This window comes from Mastomys coucha, unplaced genomic scaffold, assembly GCF_008632895.1.
Source record: "Mastomys coucha isolate ucsf_1 unplaced genomic scaffold, UCSF_Mcou_1 pScaffold23, whole genome shotgun sequence".
NCBI classification, from domain to species: domain Eukaryota; kingdom Metazoa; phylum Chordata; class Mammalia; order Rodentia; family Muridae; genus Mastomys; species Mastomys coucha.
In genome coordinates this window covers 72,418,784-72,440,861 of record NW_022196906.1, presented here as the reverse complement: position 1 = coordinate 72,440,861, position 22,078 = coordinate 72,418,784, and the positions used below count along the sequence as shown (strand labels likewise).

At 42.4% G+C, this 22,078-nt stretch overlaps 2 long non-coding RNA genes across 2 annotated transcripts in view; both read left to right on the top strand.

Moving 5' to 3' along the window:
• Window positions 1-2,245: 2,245 nt before the first annotated feature.
• LOC116073313 overlaps window positions 2,246-22,078 on the top strand; it is a 28,103-nt gene continuing 8,270 nt past the window's right edge. The window contains exon 1 of the long non-coding RNA XR_004111764.1: window positions 2,246-2,298. This is a non-coding gene — a long non-coding RNA (uncharacterized LOC116073313). The remainder of the gene's footprint in view (window positions 2,299-22,078) is intronic.
• LOC116073314 overlaps window positions 11,007-22,078 on the top strand; it is a 16,365-nt gene continuing 5,293 nt past the window's right edge. Inside the window, exons 1-2 of the long non-coding RNA XR_004111765.1 lie at window positions 11,007-11,032; window positions 11,868-11,926. This is a non-coding gene — a long non-coding RNA (uncharacterized LOC116073314). The remainder of the gene's footprint in view (window positions 11,033-11,867; window positions 11,927-22,078) is intronic.

Here is a 22,078-nt window from a genome sequence, read left to right as displayed (position 1 = left end):
TTTTTTTTTGCTAATGCATCAGCAAATTTATAATCCTCTTCGTGGAATTAAATACAAAGAAGAGGTGACTAAAATCACTGAGCCACAGCGTCAGAACAGTGTGGCACTCTTGCTTAGAATAGGATGGTTCAGAAACAGGAATACTTAGCCTATGCATTGTTCTTCTCTCTCTCTTTTTTTTTTCTTTTTTTTTTTTTTTGGTTTTTCGAGACAGGGTTTCTCTGTGTAGCCCTGGCTGTCCTGGAACTCACTCTGTAGACCAGGCTGGCCTCGAACTCAGAAATCCGCCTGCCTCTGCCTCCCAAGTGCTGGGATTAAAGGTGTGCGCCACCACCGCCCGGCTCATTGTTCTTTTCATGACTATGTTTTGAAGACGGTCTTACAGATACAAGAAGTGCTGCCTGGGTCCTTCAGAGCAGGCGTATGGGGAGCCAGCAGGGAATAGGCCTGGTTAGCTGCAATTTAGCAATTCCCACTATATGTACTTCCTTTGGTCTTCAAATACCTCACTTGGTTTCTGCTCAGGCCTGCCCCAGCTTGAAATGTGTATTAGCCCTCAGCAGTCTAACTTTCCATAGAGGAATTCTCTTTCAAATCAATTTGGTCAGCACTTGGTCAGGTTTCTGGGTAGCGGACAGCATATGAACAAAGCTTTAGGTGTTTTTGTTGTTGACTGTCTTGTTGTGTAACCCAGGTGGCCTCAAATCCATTATTCTCCTGTCAAGTTCTGCAATCACAGTTGTGCATGTCATGCATACCTGGCTCCCTAGCTCTGATGTTGCTTTTATTCCTAAGGTCTGGGTTGATCTGTGCTGTTGGACCCATTCTGGTCAATGGCATAAGAGAGGAGGATAGAAATAAGTAGTGGGCATCTGTGGCCTTGTGGGTAAAAATCATCTTTTATATTTTGAGATTATAATTTAGTTATATCATTTCTTCTTTCCTAATCCTTCCTACTAAACCTCCCATATTCCTCTTTCCCTCTTTCCAATTCATGACCTTCTTAAAAAAATAAGTGTTTCGGGCTGGAGAGGTGGCTCAGCGGTTAAGAGCACTGACTGCTCTTCCAGAGGTCCTGAGTTCAAATCCCAGCAACCACATGGTGGCTCACAACCATCTGTAATGAGATCTGACGCCCTCTTCTGGTGTGTCTGAAGACAGCTACAGTGTACTTATGTATAATAAATAAATAAATAAATAAATAAATAAATAAATAAAAAATAAGTGTTTCATACATATAAGCATATAGATATACATTCCTAAATACATAACTATAACCTGCTCAGTCTTATGATGTTACTTGTGTGTATGTTTTCAGGGCTGATCATCTGGTATTGGATAATCAATTAGTGTGCTCTTTCCAAGGGAAGACTATCTCTCCAAGTAGATGGACCTTAACAGTACGTTTACTCTGGAAAGGGAAGTGGGTATGTATAATTAAGGGCGTCTGGGTAAAAGTCCTGAACAAAGATGGCTGGGGTTAGAGACTGGGTTCCATTTGTTTTAGGATCAGGCCTGGATTGGGCATATCACAAAGCAGATGAGGCACAAAGATTAACTACACACTCAGCACTGGGGGTTGCCTCAATGTGATCATTGCTATGTGTCTTATTTGATACTTGGAGGCCATGTTGAAGTTGCTGAATGTGACCAGACTAGGCTATGATTGATAAGGAAACAGGTTCCAAACGTGTCTGTGTTGGTAAACTGCTAGGTGACACAATTCCTGTATCTCTGTCATAACAGTGTCCCCACTTCCTGTATCTCTGTCATAACACTGTTCCCACTTCCTGTACCTCTGTCATAACAGTGTCCCCACTTCCTGTATCTCTGTCATAACAATGTTCACACTTCCTGTACCTTTGTCATAACAGTGTCCCCACTCCCTGTATCTCTGTCATAACAGTGTCCCCATTTCCGCCTGAATCTGTCATAACAGTGTCTCCACTGATGTGTTAGAATGGCAGCTTGTGTCAGGGCATACTACACACTAGGCCCAAACAGTTCCACGTGTAAGAGGTTTAATTAAGAGGGAGAGAGGGGGCAGTAGGGGGGAGAGAGAGGGAGAGAGAGAGAGAGAGAGAGAGAGAGAGAGAGAGAGAGAGAGAGAGAGAGAGAGAGAGAGAGAGGAGAGAGAGAGAGGAGTGTTCCCCATATATATATGGGTTCTGACATAGTGGCCGCAGATAAAGGTGGGAGCTGAGCCCAATGGATTCTGGGAATATGGTGGCTGTTGCCTTGGCAACAAGTCTGTGAGGCCCGCCCATGTGATGTCAAGGGCTTTGGAGGCCCCTGATGGTAACATTCCTCCCTTTTTGTTATTATAAACAGAAGGAAAGAAAAAGGGAAGGGGAAGTTGAGGGTGTCCTGTCTCTTAAGCTTCTTTCTGCTGTCTAGGTGTATCATCAATGGGGGGGGATAACTGGCTTTTACCATCAGGATCCACTTGGTAAACGTTCACATCAGGTTCCTCTGTGGACAATGGCTCATCTGTGGGCAGTGGCTGGTAATCCTGTAACAGGAGCTGATTAATTTGGTTAGAAATTTTTTGTATTTGTCGTTGAAGAAATGTAGAAACAAGGTTAATGTGGCAGGGAGCAAATGATAACACCAGGAAGGTGACTAGGAAAGAGGTTACAAAAGGGAGTACTCACTTCCATATGGGTTTTTCTTTTTCTTTTTCTTTTTCTCTTCTTTTCTTTCTTTCTTTCTTTTTGTTTTTGTTTTTGTTTTTGTTTTTCTTCGAGACAGAGTTTCTCCTTGTAGCCTTGGCTGTCCTGGAACTCACTCTGTAGACCAGGGTGGCCTCGAACTCAGAAATCTGCCTACCTCTGCTTCCCAAGTGCTGGGATTAAAGGCATGTGCCACCACTGCCCGGCCCATATGGGGTTTTCAATAATCCTAGAACTGGAGGTCTCATGGTCCCTGAAATTTTTTATGTCTGACTGTAGTTCTTGGATTTTATTTCTTACTATCCCGATTGGTTGATGTAGAAATAGCATTCTTCTTGGAGGAACATGCAAAGACCACCTTCTTTAGCTGTCAGGACATCTAGTCCCCGTCTGTTCTGAAGCACCATGGCTGCCAAAGAATTGATCTGTTTTTAGATAGTAATCACAGTCTCAGACATTTTTTTGAAATCGCTTTGAAACTGGGAAGTGAATGTATTATTGAGTCATGGAAGTCTTTATCCCTGCAACTCCAGTACCAACACCTATGGCTATCCCCATAGCAACCAAGAGTGGCACAACTTGAACTGCCCTCTTATGCTGGGCAGCTATCATATCTACAACTGGGATTGGCAGGGGCTCGTTTCTCTGGATTACTTCCAGTTCAGAGAAAAGAAGTACTAATGTGCAAACTCCTGACCAGCTGGCAGGTAGGTGATGATATATGCCTGAGTGCCACAAAGAATTGATGCGTTTTGGACTGCAGGGCATTGTGGCAGAGAGGATATATCAAGGGTTATGGTTCTATTGCAGTCTAGGGAGCTCAGCGTCCCCACTGAATGAGTCCCAGAGGCCTTAAAACAGGTTAGGGACAGAGGTAAGGTATGTGTTCATGGCAACATTGGAGTCAGGGCAGCTGACAAAGGGTGAGGTAATGTTACTTAGTAGTATCACCAGAGATGCTATAAGTGACAATTGTGAGTTAGTTCTAGGGGGTACACATAACCAGCAATCCTTAAAGCGTCCAGGGCTGGTGACATTAAGGAGTTGGTATGGCAAGGTCAAGGTCTGAAGTAAAAGGCAAAATGACAAGTTAGTGCCATGTATGAGGGGTGATGTCAAAGAGGTAAGGACCTCGGAGGAGTGTTTGATTATCTCCCCTGCTTTTCCAATATCCAGGGGTTGGGCAATTGAGCCATATTTTCCCTGGATATGAATGGTACTTACTGGGGACCTGGGCTGGTTTTTATGGTAGAGCTTGCCAACAGCTCCTGTCTCCCACCTGAAATCCCATGGGTCTTGTATGTAGAAAAAGAGTGTCTTGCGGTGTTGATAGAAGAAATGATTGATCCATGATCCTAGCATATGTATCTGACAAGACCAATATGGGCAGCCCCCATGTTCATCTGGCCATTTTCTATAATAATTTTTTGACTGATCAAAGAGAAAGCAAGAATAGAAATCATAATATTTAGGTGGGATTACAGATACTGGGATGATAGCAATTTGGATTGGTTCCAAAACTGGCTATGGAGCAGTTTCCTGACCCTATTTGGAAAGACTATTTGTTATCTGTGGGGGTTTTTTGAACCTCGAATTTCCAGATATAAGGGCTACCCTGGATAGAAATGAACAGGAGGGGTAGGACGAGAAACCCATGTCTAATCCAGTGAGGTCGAGCTCAGCTGCTGGAGTGGAGTCTCATTTTCTGGGATTGGGGATAAGGTGGGCAGTCTCTTCCTCTGGAACTTAACAGAGCATGGTCCCGTCAAGATCTATGTGTATGAAGAAGAGCCATTTTTAGGCGGAGGAATGAAAGGTTTGAGGTGAGACAGATGGACCCAATGAGAGAGTCCCTCAAGTTTAGCAGCTATAGGGGGTCACAAGAATTACTTTAAGAGGGCCCTGCCATTTGAGAGAGAAAGAGGTGAGAGCTGATGACCTGAAGGAGATAGAAGGACATGGTCTCCAATGTTGATAGGCAGTGGACAGGAGACAGTGTATGGCCAAGGTAGATGGTGGTCATCAAAGTTCCATAGGAGAACAGAGGTGGCAAAGTAATGGGGTAAGTAGATGGTCTGGGAGGGGAGAGCATTTAGGTGAAAGACCAGGACTTAGGACTGGACGTCAATATATGAGTTCAAAGGGAGAGATGAGGAGAGGTCACTTTGGGAGAGCTCATAACCTAAAAAGAGCCAGAGGTAGGAGTTTAACCCAATTAAGGTGAAGTTCTTGTGACAGCTTAACAAGAGTGGTTTTTAAAGAGAGGTTAGTTCTTTCTACCTTACCAGAACATTGAGGGTAGTAAGGAATGTGAAAATGCCAGGGGATGTCTAGGGCCTTAGATAGGATTTGAGAGACTTGGGAAGTAAATTCAGGACCATTGTCTGATTGGAGAGAGGCTGGGACACCAAACTGAGGTATGATCTCTCGGAGGAGGAGATCAGAGACTGTCTGAGCCTTTTGTTAGTTGTGTGAAATGCCTCTACCCACCCCGAGAAGGTGTCCACCAAGACCAGGAGGTACTTGGCACATTTGACAGTGGGTATGTGGTAAAGTCAAGTTGCCAGTCAATCCCAGGAAGGGAACCTCTAGCCTGATGGGTAGGAAAAGGGGTGCTATGATACCTTGAGTTGGGGTCAGACTTCTGACAGATTTTGCAAGAAACAGTGATAGATTTTAAGAAGCTTAAGTCCTCAGGAGTAGGCTGTAGGTGGGTCTTAACAAAAGAAGACAGTGCTTGACTGTTAGGGTGAAAGAGTTGGTGAAGATAAGGACAGAGTTTGGCTGGTGCCAGGGAGTGAAGAAGGTGGAGATGTAGGTTGCAGTGTAAGAATATCCTGGGGAGGATGAGAGGAGTCTAGGCCTCTAAGGACTGCAGCTCTAGCTGCCTCGTCAGCTCAGTTGTTTTCCTTGGAGACAATAGAGTTGTCTGTCTGGTGCAATCTACAGTGGACAATCCCAATGGCAGTGGGAAGATAGGAGGCCTTTAGCATGGCCATAATTTGGTTTTCATTAGTTACTGATCCTCCTTTTGTGGTAAGTAACCCATGCTCCTTCTAGATAGCATGAGACAGGAGGATATGAAAAACATATTTGGAATCTGTGTAGCAGTGTGAGACAGGAGGATATGAAAAACATATTTGGAATCTGTGTAGATGTTGAGGGATTTTCCCTGTGCCGGTTGAAAGGCACGGGTGAGGGCTATTAGTTCAACCTGTTGATTGGTGGTGTGAGTAGGAAGGACCTGTGCCTCTACCACCTTGGTGTCTGACACTATGGCATAACCAGCTTTTCTAGCCCCACCATGTAAAAAGGAGCTGCCATCTGTATACCAGGCATAGATGGCCTGAGGCAATGTACCCTCCTGTTTGTGTGAAGGATGAGGTAATAGTTCTTCTAAAGTTTCAGTGCAGGAGTGAGTGAGATAGGGAGTGGTCAGTATTAGGTCTAATACTGTTATAAGTGTCCCCACTTCCTGTAGCTCTGCCATAATAGTGTTCCCAGGGATCTGTTAAATTAAATGATATTGTTTTATGTTATAGTGAAGATAACTAAAGACCAGTTAAGATGACTAACTCCAGTTGATAAGTGACAGAAGGGGCTTTGAATCCAAAGTTCAAATGCTGCTTAGTCTTGTATCTGAAATTCCTCTCTTAAGGGGCAGCCAATAAATAAAAAGAGGCATTCACCATGAACCTTATAACATAGACACATACCCATGTGCAGACCTGCATCTGTCTAGGAACTCTGGATACAACGCAACGCTCATCTACTTCAATTCTGGGAATTTCTAGACTATTCAATTCAAAATAACTGAAATTTCTGTGTATCTATATTGTATGCTCATGCACATACATATGTGCACTTGTTAGGGATTGAATAGGGGCCTTTGATATGCCAGCAAAACATTCTACCACAGAAATACATCCTTAGCCAAGAGGAAGTCTGGGTTGAAGCCTGCTTCTTAGCTGATTTCAGGTTCTGTAGCAGAGCAGTGCCCAGGGGAGATTTCCCACGCATTAACTAGTTCAAGGACCAGCCATCAACTTCATTGCATCTTTGAGATTTTTCAATTAAATTTTTCTTTCTGTGTCGCATTGATCCCTCTCATGGGTGATTTCCCCTAGAGACAGGGTCACACTGAGTCATAGTTTAATATGTGACCAGTTTCCAGAAATCTTGCAGCCCGATGGGAGTTATTGTTAGTTTGTCTAGATTAAGAAGGATTAAAAAGGTTAAACTATTTCTGGGCTGGGCATGGTCATCATGTCTGTCAATGATCCTAGCTAGTGAGAGGCGAAGGCAGGGTTGAGAATATAGAGACTACTTGAGCTGTTTAGTAGAACCCTGCCTCAAAAAACATGAATAAATAGGTAAATAACTTTACATTGCACAGCTGCTGGTAGCAATGTTAAGTAAGCATCTGGACAAAAGTTCTCTTGCTCAGTGTTGCTGTAATTCAGACCTGAGGAGGAAGACCTGGAGGGGACTGAAGAAACTAAAACGAGGGAGAAACAAGACTAAATGTCTTTTATTCTATCAAGCCAGTGAAACAAGAAATTAATTTGTTGGAAAATACATGTATAAATATAAAGGTGCCAAGTTCATTAAATGTGCCTGGGCCACAGAAATGTTGCCTGATGTGCTCACTCCGTTCAATTTGGCCAAGACCTTTAAAGCAAGTGAATAATCCTTGGCCTCTGTTGCATTTTATTCATGTGCGTGTGTGCATGTGATTGTGGGTTTACGTGTGTAAAGCATGTATGTGCACATGTGTGCAGGTATGCATGTCTGTGACAGCAGATACCAGAAGGTGTGAAAGGCATCTTCCCCATCACTCCCTACATTATTCTTCTGAAGCAGGGTCTCTCACTGAACACTGGGACTTTTGTGTTTCAGCTATGGTGGCAGCCAGCAAGCCCCAGCAATCTTACCTCAGCGTTTCTTGGTGCTGGGGTTGTAGCTGTGCATAGGACCATACCCTTGCTTGTTATGTAGGTCCTGGGATCTGAACCCCAGTCCTCATGATTGAGCAGAAAAGCGTTTTTAATTGCTCATTCATCTCTCCAGCCTTTAAGCAGGTTTTAATTGACATGTAGTATAAACTCTAGACTCTTCCTTTGTATTTCAACGTCTTCTCTATTTTGTGTGATTATAACCTATGGTTCTCCTATCGAGTAGTTCTCTCCATTAGAACTACACCCCACAACCCAATGTGGGTTCCCATTATCCACCTCCTACCACGTTCTTTCTTCTGTAGCTTCAAGTGACCTATGTTATCTACCTCCCACCCCTATGCCATCTACTTCAGTTTTCACGAATGAGTGAGAACAGAGAACATATATGCTTCTGACCCTGGTACATCTTAGTGGCATTTACTCTGATTAATTTTCCTGCTCTTCTGGGAATTGTTTGCACCGGGAGCTGATTCTTCTCTTATCTTTTGAATGACATTCATCTTCCGAGGGGATGGATAGATGGATAAATGAGTAAGTGAAGTAGTGAACCATCTGGTGCTGGACTTTCTGGTTTGAAGAACAAAGCCAGGTAGCATCTCTCTTGCTATCAATGTACTCTGCCCACAGTTTAGCAGTCTAATGTTGTTCTTGGTGTGGGTGTGTCAGTCTCGCTTCTCCCTATATCAAATCACTGTGGTAAGGACTGAAGCGGAGCATCACTGAGGGCTTTCCTGTACTTTGTATTTTTTCTACTCCGTGCTATGTATGTTCTCTAGAGCTTTAATTGCTTTTCCCTTTTGGTTTTAAGAAATGAGGCTGCTTATAGATTGGTGAAATTAAATGAAATTATCTGTTCACTTAGCTCAGTCCCCATAGTACCAGTGAAGATATATCTAAATAATAAATATTTCACCATGAACTTAGGTTTATGGTCTCACAAACAGCTCTGAACCAATAGTAGAAACAAGGACTGTAGACAGTCTCCAGCTTCTTAGCTCTCCATTGCACCTGCTTTGTTGAGTTGTGCCCTATTTCCCTGGCAGAGTTACAAATTAGGGTTGTTCAAACACATCCCTATTTTTCTTTCACCAAGAGTGATTCCATGTGAGAAGCAGTTCTTTGGTTTGTGTTTCTGTCTTCTCTGGTGTTTGACAGAGGGAACCCATTTCCGCTCTCTAATTTGGATCCTATCTCCTGACCTTGACTGTTGAAAGCAGAGCAAATGTTTTCCTACGGTGTGAATCTGTGGAGGCAGTGTTGACAGTGTCAGGGCAGCGTCTAGACCTAGTGCTGACTGTAGAGCAGATCCTATCTTCTGTTTGACAAATTCAGCCAAAACCTGCATCCCAGCGCCTACTGTGTTCAAAACAGAGACAGCTCACATTCCATCACCCGTTACTATCTGCTTTACACGCAAACAGTAGGGCTACTATTTAAAAGTGAACAAAGAAGAAAATGCCACTTTCCACAGGGTGAGGCTTCTGCTTTCTAGACAAAAGGGCAGAGGAACGCATAAGAAATGGTGCAGAAGTGATATGGAAAAAAACAAATCGAGCCTCTTCGTCTCCAAGGAACAGCGTGCTATGAAGGCACAGAACTGCGCCTGTTCTTCCATTGCTCTTTCAATGGGCTAATTGATTCTCTTAAATCTCGGTTCCTCTGCCTCAGCCTCCTATGTGCTGAGCTTTCAAGTGTGCAATCACCATGTCTGCATCCCAGATGTTTCTTGAGCGTGTGCCACATGCAGATGCTGTTGTAGTAGGTGGGGACTCAGTGAGTGACACACAGGTACAGCTTCTTTATGGAGCCTGAACGACTACAAGGGGGATTTGAAATACAACAAACAAGTCACTACACAGGACACCAGAAGGTGTTGAGCATGATTGAAAAGAGGCAAAGCCAGAGCAGAAGATCAGCAGAGTGAGGCTGGCCGATGGTTAGGACATCATATTAAATGATTAAATATATTATGAAATGATTAGAGATATTAAATGATAGGATATTAAATTTAGAGTGATTACGTAGGTTGCCCTCTTTGAGGAGAGATTTGGGCAAGGATCCACCCAGGTAGCTTTCTGAGGAAAGCACACTGCCAAGATGGCTCTGTGGGAGAGCCACTAGAGAGGTCAGAAATTACTAAGGATGCCAACGGCAGAAGGGGAACGACTGGGGCAGGGGATGGTGACAGGAAACAACCAAGAGTTGGACAGGCATGGAAGCCAGACAGGAAGCAACGTTCCTCCATGGTCTCTGCATCAGCTGCTGCCTCCAGGTTCCCGCCCTGCTTGATTGCTCTCCTGACTCCTTTGATGGCCAACCATGCCAGGGAAGCATGAGTTGAATAAGTCTTTTTCTCCCCAAGCTTCTTGGGTCATGGTGTTTCATCGCAGCACTGGGAACCCTAACTAAGACACCTGTACTTCTTGGGATTCTCTCTGAAATAAGTAGCTAACCTTTCCCTCACACAGTATGGAGAAAAGGGCAAGGAAGGGGCTTTGAAAATCAGATAACAATACATTTAATCTATTGTTTAACTTCACTTTTAAAAATAAATTTATAGAATGATTTAATAAAAGTCTGTTTTCCTCAGTGTTTTCCAGCAAGAATTTAATAGTGGAGCCTGCATGGCTGCTCTATTCATGGGCATGCATCTATTATTTCCCTGGCCCAATGATCATGTTGAACTTGTGTACAATTCGTAACCTTTTTTTAAGATTTATTTATTTATTTTATGTGTATGAGTTCACACTATAACTGTACAAATAGTTGTGAGCCTTCATCTGGTTGTTGGGAATTGACTTTTAGGACCTCTGCTCGCTCTGGTCAAACCTGCTCGCTCAGTCCCTGCTCACTCCATGCTCCAGCCCAAAGATTTATTTATTATTCTAAGTAAGTACACTGTAGCTGTCTTCAGATGCACCAGAAGTGAGTGTCAGATCTCATTATGGGTGGTTGTGAGCCACCATGTGGTTGCTGGGATTTGAACTCAGGACCTTTGGAAGAGCAGCCGGTGCTCTTACCCTCTGAGCCATCTCTCCAGCCCATGACTCATAATCTTAAGATAATGTGGAAAACACTGATTCTGTGAATAGATGTATAATAACTATTTTTAATTTTGTGCACAAGATATGTATATTAAAATTTCTTCATTGCTTTTATTGTTAAGAAATTATTATTTATTGCTTTAAATTATTAAGACAGGTGAGCAAGTCAAGAAATCCAGAAAGCAGTTCTCTGATGAACATGATGATCCATTAAATATGTTTAAATGTTAAACAAATACTTAAAATAAGCAGTCCCATATGTCAATTAACATACCTAATATTTCAATTTTCAGCATTTCCTGTTATTCTACAGCTTTGGCCTTCTGCTTGCCACGCACAAGAAACGATGCATATAAGAGTGAGATTTCCTTTTGCCTCCAACTCAGTTTGGCTTAGTGTGGAAGTACAAGGGAGATGTATGTACCGGCATTGGTGGAACTCAGAAGTCATTTGAAGAAGTAGACCAGACCAAAAGGCTGTGCTCCACGAGATTTTCATCGAGTCTACTCTAAATAGGAAAAGCTATAGAATGAAAAGAGATCCCGGGTTGCACAGCTGCACAGGGGACACAGAGGGGATTGGCTGGCTGCACAGGGGCAGGGAAGGTGTTGATGAGAATGCTCAGTTATTTGCTGCCATTGTGGCTAAACAAGTGGATACCTTCCTAACTCAAGGGGCTGTTGGCCTAAATCAGCCAGCATTTCTCTGTTTCTGCTGGTAGAGTGAGTGAGCTTTAGATTTCTTAGAAAGTATTACTTTTGTTATATGTTATATATAAGATCTGGGGTAAAGATCCTAAGAGAGAGATTGCATCTCATATGACAGCCCTGTAGAAGCTGATGACAACCTCCCCGCCCCCGAACTCCCTTTCGTTCTTTATCATCATGGTAGTCTCCCCTTTGCTCTGCTTCTTAATGGCTTGTTTTCTAACTTAAATCGTGTTTGTTTGCCTGATTAAAATGTGGTTTCCTTGCAGGAAACAGACTCAAGGTATTAACTAAACATTCCAGAATTACCCAATTGCACTTAGGGCAGAGGGTTTAAGACACAAGAATACAAGTTTTGTCAAGGTTGGGCGTAAACTACCTTTTAGTAAAACCTTGGCACATGTTCTGTGCATTCAAAGGGCATGTCAGAACTGAAGCTTCTCATTTTCACATCTCAATTATGCCCGTTCATCATTGTCTTGGCAGGCCGTTTGGATTTCTAAAGCACATGACCCTCTCCTCCAACTTCATGTATGTTCTAAGATGTAAGTGACTAATCATAGCCCGCCATCAATCATTTTTCTGTTCTATTGTTTATTTCACAGCTATAGGTGACGAACAGTAGCAAACCATTATTCTGTTTCTATAGTCTACTTCACAGTTATTTCACATGAATTTTTAAAAAGAGGATTATGAAAATGGAGGGTTCAAGACATCTTAGGTTTTTGAGGTTCAGACTGTACTCAGTCAGCACCAAAGTCAGCAGGAAGTGTGGGAGACAGGCAACGGAAACGTTGGCTTCAACCCGAGAAGCAGGAAGTGTGGGAGACAGGCAACAGAAACGTTGGCTTCAACCCGAGAGGTAGATCAGAACGCATGTGCCTCATTACGTTTTATTTATTTACTGTGTGTGCACGTATGTGTGCGGGTGTGCCTGTGCCATAACACACGCGTGGAGGTCAGAGGGTAACTTGAGGAAGTCTCTCCTTGTGCTTTGTCTGAGGGGATAAACTCAGGTCATCAGGCTTGGCAATTGCCGCCACCCGTGGAGCCATCTCTCGGCCCTGAATACATGTTTTTAAATAATAGGCCCTCATCCCTTGCTGTGCTTCTTATGTACATTAGATATGAGGCACACTGATGTCATGCTTTGGCTTAATTACCTGTGTCCCTGGCACTCAGCTCTAACATAGAAAGATTAAAAAAAAAAAAAAAGGCTGAAATTAGGTTTAGCTTATTTTATTTTTGAGCCTTAAAATCATCTTATACAACATTTACATACACTGGTGCTTGTATAAGATACCGCGAATATTAAACAAGACACAAGATAAAAATCTTCTTTGCTGATATGTCAGCCAAAGTCCTCGTGGGAGGTGAGCTGTGTGACCTTCATCACACTTCTCGCAGGAGTGGAGACCTGCTTATGCGTATTCTCAATGTCCTGATGCCTTCATTCGAAGGAACTGACTATACAAATGGCCCAAGTCACTCAAACGTGGGCATCTGTCATTTTAAGCAATCACTGATCTTATTCCCAATAATCAAAACTTCAGGACTTGCTGTTTTTCATTTCTACCTGTCCTAACTCAAAGTTGTCATGGTTACCCTAAGATTTCTGCTGCACTATATTTACATGGATGTCATATTTGTAAGTTCATTAAAACAAAGCAAAACAAAACAAAACTCTTTGCAAATAATCAGGTTTGGAGTATTTAGGATTCAAGACTTTAAAAATTTAAAAGATATTCTTTATTCTATAATATTCTTAGTAGGCTATTGGACTTTACCTTTAAATAAACATCAGTATTTCTTATTTCTGTAATATAAACATTTATATGTTTATATGTACATAAATATAATTATTAGATAAAATATATAATGTATATTTAAACAACTGTCTTTAAGTCACATCAAGTGTGTCATAAAATTGGTCACAAGATTTTATAAAACCTTGAAATTATAGATGAAGAAAAGGGGATCTGTTTAAAATGAGTAGAAAATTAGTAATGTTCATGTTTTATCTGCAAGTAGTAAGGTCTTTGCAAAACTCAGTGCTTATTCAAAGCTTAGACCTCCTCACATGGTTGTTCTATAACTTCTGTAATATTTAACAATTGATGTAAGCCAGAATATCATGCAAGGCTGAGGTTCTGCCAGGAGCAGGTCCTGGACCTGGGGAGCCCACAGCCAGTGTTCTGCCTGTGAGTTTTGTAACCAACCTCACCTCTGTCAATTCTTAGCACCCTTCTCTTTTTAAAGGAGCCTACTTTTATCCAGAGTGTCAAACTAAAAAAACTATTTGCTTTATCAGATCATCGTGCAACTAGATCATGTGACTCCATAGAGTTCCATGAGACAGTGGACACACGCTTTCCTGACACTTGTAGAGCCTCCTTGCCTATCTCCCCTTTTCCACTTGGCAGGGATATAGATTGAATGCCAAAGAGATGTAGCTATCTACCTCTTACAAAGAAGAGAAAAGCATGAATAGTCAGTCACCTTATTCTAAGCCTCATTCTGATGATAGTAGATACAAAAACCAGAAGTGGTCTGTTGAAATCCATCAGTTTTGGAGATAGCCCATGATGTCTTCTTCTTCTTCTTTTTTTAAAAGATATTTTCTTTATTTACATTTCAAATTTTATCCCCTTTCTTCATTTCCCCTCCGAAAATCCCCTATCCCATCCCCCTACCTCTGCTCACTAATCCACCCACTCCTGCTTCCCTGTCCTGGCATTTCCCTACACTAAGGCCTCTCCTCTCTTGAAGTCCCACAAAGCCATCCTCTGCTACATAAGCAGCTGATTATTCTTAACCCACAGAGAGAACTTTCACTTTAAGCTTTGGGCTTAGAGTGTCGGTTATTTGTAGCTAAACACATTCCTGAATACTATTTTAAGTTAGAACCTGTCTCACTCTTATTTTTATGTCAGCTTACCATCTTTACATCACTTCTGAACATAAGGATATCTTTGTAATATATCCATTGCTCCTTGTTAGTAGAAAGTGTCTCTGATTTCCAAGGTTACCTTTAGTTCACAAGGCAGGGCTTCCTTTCACTACCCATACTTTCATCTGCTGCCTTTGTGTTCCTCTCCTTGACCTGAACACATGCTCACCTGGGCAGAGTGGTGCAACCATTCTTGAAAGTCCCTATGAGATCGAAAAACTATAGGAGCTGAATCAAAACAGCTTATAATGATTGTTTAAAAATAACTCAAAATTAATGCTGGAGAGTTCACATTTATTTATGGCATTTTCTTTTTTTCTGACAGTATTAAGAGCAAAACGTGGTAACAATCATTCAGCTAAGTTCAGTTTGGGTCAGATCAGTGTCTTCAACCAGTTCCTTTTCAAGTTTGCTTACTCTTTTTACCAAAATGTTTGCACATTGCTGTGAGCCCCCTTCTTTCTTCCAGCTGAATTTGATGCAATCCTTGTTCCACGGTATGTAGTCTCACCTCGTGTGACCTCTTTTACCTGTGTGCTTTGTCTTGGTCTTTCCCTCCAACCCCCCCGAGGGATACATCTCTGGGGCTCCTCATGACTGTGTGCTCATTTGGCTTCAGCTTCTAGAAGATTCGTTATGAGTTAGTTTTGGCTGAGTAAGCTGGGCTTTCATGCTGTTCACTTGTCCCTGTGTAAATACTACCTTTGTCCCATGGCTTGAAGATTTCATAACATGGAGAGACAGGTTAGGAGGCCTCGCAGTGACACCAGGGTACTGATTCAGCTGCCAACTCTGTGCTCTTGACGTTTCGTCTCTTCTGCCCCAGGATAAGGCACTGCTTCCATGCCAGTCAGCAGCTGGGGGCAGGAGAGTTTCTGCTGAGACAAACCCTCCTAGCTTCTTGCTGCCAGGGACTTTAGATCCCGTCTCATGATATCTGTCTCTTAGGCCCTATGAATTTACTTTGGACTGTCACCTCATGACATCTGCAGTGTCAATTTTTATTGCCTACTGTATAGGCCCTCCATGGTATATATCCACTGCTATTTGTCCATGATGTGTGTTTGGAAGGTAGGTTCTCATATCAGCAGAATCTGATTTACTCTTTTGGATATGTCTGATCCAATATATTTCAGTTCATTTTATGTAAGATCAAGGCAATAAATTTGGCAGCTAATAACATACTTCTTGAGTACTTATTATATATGTGATAAAGATTTTATATTTAATAATACTTCCTGAGTATTTATTCTGCGATCATATTTTATAGACATTACTCACTTTTCATTTCTCTCTCAACGATCATTTGCCCTGACTAACCTACTATGACTTAGCTGTTCTAGAATGTAGAATTTAGGCCAATTTAAGCCCCAAAATTTATACAACTCAAATTTCTATCAACTAACAATGTCATTCACTCAATAATAAATTCTGACACATATTTCAGCATGAATAAGACATGAAAATCCTATGTAAATCAAAGAAACCAGACAAAGGTTTTTACAAATAACAGAAGAGGTAAAAACAGGCAAATCTTCCGGGCGGTGGTGGCGCATGCCTTTAATCCCAGCACTTGGGAGGCAGAGGCAGGTAGATTTCTGAGTTTGAGGCCAGCCTGGTCTACAGAGTGAGTTCCAGGGCAGTTAGGGATACACAGAAAAACCCTGTTTGAAAACCAACCAATCAACCAAACAACGACAACAACAATAAAAACCAGGCAAATCCACAGAGACAGAGACTCAATATGAGGGCTCCTTTTGCTTTCCTCGTGTCCCGACAACTTTCCATAGCCTCTTGTTCTGCCTCTAGTGTGATGACTATCTTTATTTCATAGATGAGAAAGCCAAGACATGCAAGATCAAGTCCTTTGCTTAACACCTACTTAGAAAGATTCCTGGCCCCTAGGGTGAAGTCGTGTCTCATTCTGAGATCTGTCCGTGATCCCGGTTCAAAAGGTGCTTTCCTCCACAACATCATGAATGAGAGCCGAGTTCCCCAGCTAGTGTCCATAGGTAGAGCTCAGCCCTCAGACACAGTCTATATAACCCAGTGTTAATCTGCGTTGATTAAAAAACTGAATTTGTTGACAATATTGCAAACTTATACCCCTTCACTTGCTATAATCCGAACACTGGGTCCAGAGGTTTTATCTCCATGACAACCATTTGAGGAGGGGAGTAACCAGTGAGCCTGGGATACTTTATCTAGGTTACAGCAGGCTTTCTGCTGGCAATTTCAGTCTTAATTCCACCAGAGCCATCATTTAATGTTTTCTTCTTCTTTTTTTTTTTTTTAGTAGAACACTAACAAAAAAAAGTTAACTATTTTTTGCAATGTGTCATTAGAAAAGAACAAAGGAGAATAAAGATTATACAACTGCAATTAGGGTGAATAATGATTTGTATATAAAAATAATATTCTGTGTTTCTTTCCAAATAATGTGACTGGATAGCTCTGATTCTTTGTCAGCTCTTATGGATAGGGCTTTTTTGATATCTGTTAGAGTCAACAACGAAGATGCCTTGGATGAGGTAGAACCTTTCTGAATCACTACTTCATCTGGGAAACCAGAGTATAAAACTGCCTAATGTAGAAAAGCAAGGCAGTGATGTAGAGGCAGAACATTACTGTGTGAGTCAGAGTGCTATAAAAAGGGAACATATCCTCTGTGTCCTTCCCCAATTTCATATGTCAAGACTGTAATCTTGAAGGTAATCAGCACCTTTTGGAGATGAATAGGCCACAAAACTGAAGAAAGATTAATCTGCTCGGGCATGATGGCAACTTTTAGTTCCTTTTAAGATAATCTTTCTGTTACTTGATGTAATTACTAGGAAAAGGACTTAAGATATTGCAGTTTTTTCATAAGCAGCTTTTTGTCACATGTGGGTATTTGGGGGAGCTCCTTTCTATGATGGAGGAAAAACAAGAGGTTAGAAAGACCCCAGCATTGAGACTGCTCATGACCATGCCAGATAATTATATTTTGAGGAGTATTGTTTTATGAGACCCAACAGGTTCGTGGGAAGGCACTTATTGGCAAGGGGCATGAGAGAGCCTGCCTAGAAGAGGAGAAGAGAAATATTCTGTCTTGAATTGAGTGGTAATGCAATGTGCACAGAAAAACCCTGAGTGGTAATGTAGTGTGCACAGAAACCCTCCAGCTCCACATCTGCACTTGTGGTATGGATGTATATTTTTTTCATGTTTCTATTGTTGGGATTTACAAAATTGTACCCCAAAGTGTCATTTTGGCATGCTAAGTTGGAGGAGGGGTCTTAGAGAGGATCCCTTGAGTCCCTTCCCCTTTATCCCAGCTCTCCCACAGGTACAGGGAAGGAGTTACTCTGCCTTAAGACCAGACCCACGGAAGATCACAACTGCCTTCCATTCCCACGAAGGAAGCTCATAGTCTATCAAAGTGCATCCACACAGGGATGGACTCTGTCCCAAGATAACATCTCTCTTTCTGGCTCATTCAGATTCCAGAGAGTCACTTTACAATCTCATGTCTGTCTCCAAGCCTAGTCATTCCCTTGAGAATCATTTACTAGCCCTCTAAATTGCCTCTATTTCCACCAGGTTTCCCCACCCCCTCCTGTACAGAGAAGAGTATACAGGCATCCAAGCCTCACTGGGTTAGTGGGGAATCACACTCCTGAGCCTTACTGAGATAGGGAGGAGTCACGCTAACATCTGAAGCTCATTGGCTCAGTGGGGGCACACTCCCATGACTGCCCCTGTGCACACCAGCAAACTGCTGTATCATTTCCCCTGATAGTCTATGTGCTGTCAGTTTATGTCAGTCAACGCTCCGAGGTCAAAGGGAGGGGAATCTCCTTTACCTTTATACCACCTGAATAGTGAGAAAGGCAGTTCAAGTAGCTAAGTAGTGACATCTATGTGCCCTGTCAAGTTTCACCTTCTTTCTCTCTGTGTTTTCTTTTTCCTTTTAAAGAATTTTTGTTTTGGTTTGCTTATGATATTAGGAATTGAACCTGGGGCCTAACACATGCTAGGCAAGTGCTCTGTCACTGAACTACATCCTGAGCTCTTTTGATTTCTAGACAGGACCTCACTATGCTGCCAAAGGCTGGCCTTGAGGTCAGTCCTAGCCGAGCTGGCCTTGAAGTTATGATCTTCTTGCATCCATCTCCTGGGTAGCTGGGATTACAGACTTGCCCCAGCAGGTCCAGCTTGTAAAAATTTTCCTGTAAGAATATGTATGTATGCACTGTATCAATACCCATGCTGGGGCTATGGATAATTTATGGTGTTTGGGGTATTAACAATCACCCTTCACTGATCTTGCTCAGAGCACACTTAGTTCATTTTTCTGCCATCATCATGCATCCCCAGCACTCTGACTAAGGGTATAGCCAGGTATGACTGAGTCAGAGAGCACGCCTTTCAGGAGCTGATATTAGGCTTTGTCTCTATATCTCAAATTTCCGAGCTTTAGCCCAGTGTAGCTTAGAGTTGTCACAGTGAGTCAGCAAGAGCTTAAATGCTTAGCATAAACCAGGAGCACATTCCCGTTGGAAGGAAATGGATCATTCCTGCCATTTGGCTAGCCCCCTTTGCTTTTAGATTTACCCTGAGGATCACAGGATATACACAGCAACTAGAACAAATGCACTCCCTGGATTGACATTGTTTTCCTAACAGGCAGTTAGCTATGGCGATAGGTAGGAGTGGGGGAAAAAAGTGTGGGGGTTCTTAACCACTTGCTTTGAGATAATCTAAGGAAAGTGTGTGTGTAGAGGGTAACGCTGATTTCTTTTCTTTTGCTGAAGTATTCTTTACAATGGGCCGGCAGCTCCCCTCCCTCTGTAGACTCTGGTGCCTGTGGGTCCCTCACGACTGCACTTTGACTCCAATCATGACACCTCTAATGCCGTAAAGCTCCTTGGCTTTCCAAACCCACTCAAAAACTTACACTACCAAAGAAACGCTTCTCTTCTTAAACTTTCCCGACTTCAATGGTCCTCTTGGGATTTATGTAAACTTTTTATTTGATCCCAAAGAGTCTTTTTCTCATGGATTCTCCCCACACCCAAACACATAAGTTCCCCCAAATGGTGGATACTAGTATTGACTGAAGTGACTTATGATTAAAAATGAAATATTTACTTCTGTCAGCTGAGTAAATATTTAATTTGCTTAAGCATGGTTATGGGTATTGCCATTTCCTGCTTTCATGGAAATATTTGTTGATAACTTGTTCCTCTGGGTTTTCCTTTCCTACCTAGCTTGAATAGAGCTTATGAGGTCTATGAAGTTAAATAAGGCATTATTCCTCTACTTAAAATAAAGAAAACAAAACCCAAGTTTCTATAGCCAACACAGAATACTCACTCCTATCTGCCAAAATTCACAGCATTTCCTATGGGAAATAACTATCTCAATGCAATTCTGACGCGATCTATCTAGATCTTGCAAGTTAAGTGATCCACTGAGGTACCAATTAACACAACAATTATACATCTTTCTACCATTAGCTATACACCAGGATCGCATCACCATCTCCATGAATTTGATTAATTTGCTAGCATGCCTCCTAGGACTTAGGCTTACTGGTTTACTGTAAAGAATACAGAAAAAAACCCAGATGGAATAGGACAGGGTATATGGAAAGAGAGACGGAGCTTCTCTGTGCTCTCTGGGCCTACAGGAACCTTCATATGTTTAGTATGCATGTGTGTGTTTTTGTGTCTGTGTGTGCACATGTGTGTGTGTGCATGTATGTGTGCGCATGTGTGTGTGTGCATGCGTATGTGTGTGTGCATGTGTGTGCATATGTGTGTGTGTGCATTCAGAGACCAGAGGGTGACCTCGGATATCTTCCTCTATCACTCTCCACATTAATTTTTTGAAGCAGGCTCTTTTCTTATTGAACCTAGAACTTGCTGTTTCTTTACACTGGCTGGCCAATGAGCTCTGAGCATCTTCCTGCCTCTGTCTTGTTCAGGTGTACACCACTATGCCTGCCGTTCTCTGTAAGTGCTGAGGATCAGAGCTCCCTCAGGCCCTCTAGCTCCAGCAGCAGACCCTGCTCACTCAGTCATCTCCATGGCTTCTTTAGATTTTTATTGATCCAGTCGATCAAATCATCTGCCGCGGTAAGAGCTTAGCCTGCAGCGCCTCTCCTTTCCGTGGAGGGAGAGGCTAGAGACTAGAACTGAAAGTTCCAGCTCTCTAATCATCCTTAAGTCTTTCCAGGACCCACCCTTCCTCATTCTAATTGCATCTAAGAGCCCTTAGCCATCAGCGGTCTCGGCACACAAAAGGGCCATAGATCCCCAGAACATTCAGGAGCTGAATGTTAGGGAACTGGGAGGAAGAATGAGGACATGCATCATAATATCATATAACTACAGACATCGCACCATAAATCCCAGGCACTACTGTGGTTTTCTTTTCCTTTTCTCTTTTTCCAACTTGACACAAGCTATGGTCAGTTGGGAAGAGGTATATTCAACTGAGAAAATTCTTCTATCAGATTAACTTGTAGGCAAGACTGTGGGGACATTTTCAGTTCCTGCCTTCAGGTCTTGCCCTGGCTTCTCTCCATGATAAACTACAAGGTAAGGTTATGTCCCTACACCCCAAGTTGCTTTGGTCTAGGTGTTATGTCACAGCAATACAAAGCAAACGAAGGCACCTACCAGGCAGGATGCTTATAAAGCAGTGGATGAGGTTAGCTAAGAGAGAAGGAGCTGAGAACTTCCCCAGTGCCAGACGGCTGGGGTGGGATTGCAGGCTCCATAGTCTAGCAATGTGGTAGCGCCAAGTTCTCTTTGCCTCAGTTTCTCTGTGGGAAAATGGGGATGGTCATCATACTGTCCTTCTCTGCTGCTATGAAGGATAAATGGCACTGTGTACAGAGCCAGTGCTGTCTAAGCACCACTATGGCTGCAGCTACTGCCAGTTTAAAGTTCGCCTTGAAGTTTAACATTGACTATCTATTGTGAATCATGATAATGGGCTACAAAGAGGGCATTCTGGAATGTTGGAATCACACACCTTTATCTCATAGCTTTAACTACTGAGGCAAAGCAAACTCCTAAAGGGGTGGAGGACAGTGAACCTGGATACTGCTGTAACTTTGCCCTCTTCAAAGATGTTGCCATCTGGGGGGAGAAGGTGAGGTGGGGGTAGACTGAGGAACTCTTTAAATCAAGGCAGGCTACTAAGGTGAGACAACACATGTGACCTTGTACTGGCTCCTTGACTGCAATACAGTATGCTGAGAAAAATCAGAAACATCTGAATAGAATCTATTGGCTATATAGCAAAATTAAATGTCCCAATTTTGCAACGTGATTGTTTTTAGAGAATGTACTTACCAGGAAACATACAGTGAAGTTATTTAGGTATAAACTGGCATAATGTCTACAACTTACTCTGACATGATTCAAGGGAAAGGAGGTATGTATGTGTGTGTGTGTGTGCGTGCATGTTTATGTGTGTGCATGTGTGCATGTATGCATGTGTGCATGCCTGTGTATGTGCATGGAAGTACAGAAAAAAAAGTCAGACACTAAGAAAGTGAAATGTGGCAAGATGTTAACTGGTAAAGGGCATTTTATTTTACTAAGTTTCAACAATTTAAAATTATTTTAAGGGAAAAGAGGAAAAAGCACACCTCTAGTTTGGACAGTCTAAAGCCTTTGAACAGCAATGGAGAAGCTGATGGTTCTCAGGAATGATTGTCACCTTTCAAATGGCAGGATGCCCTTATGCC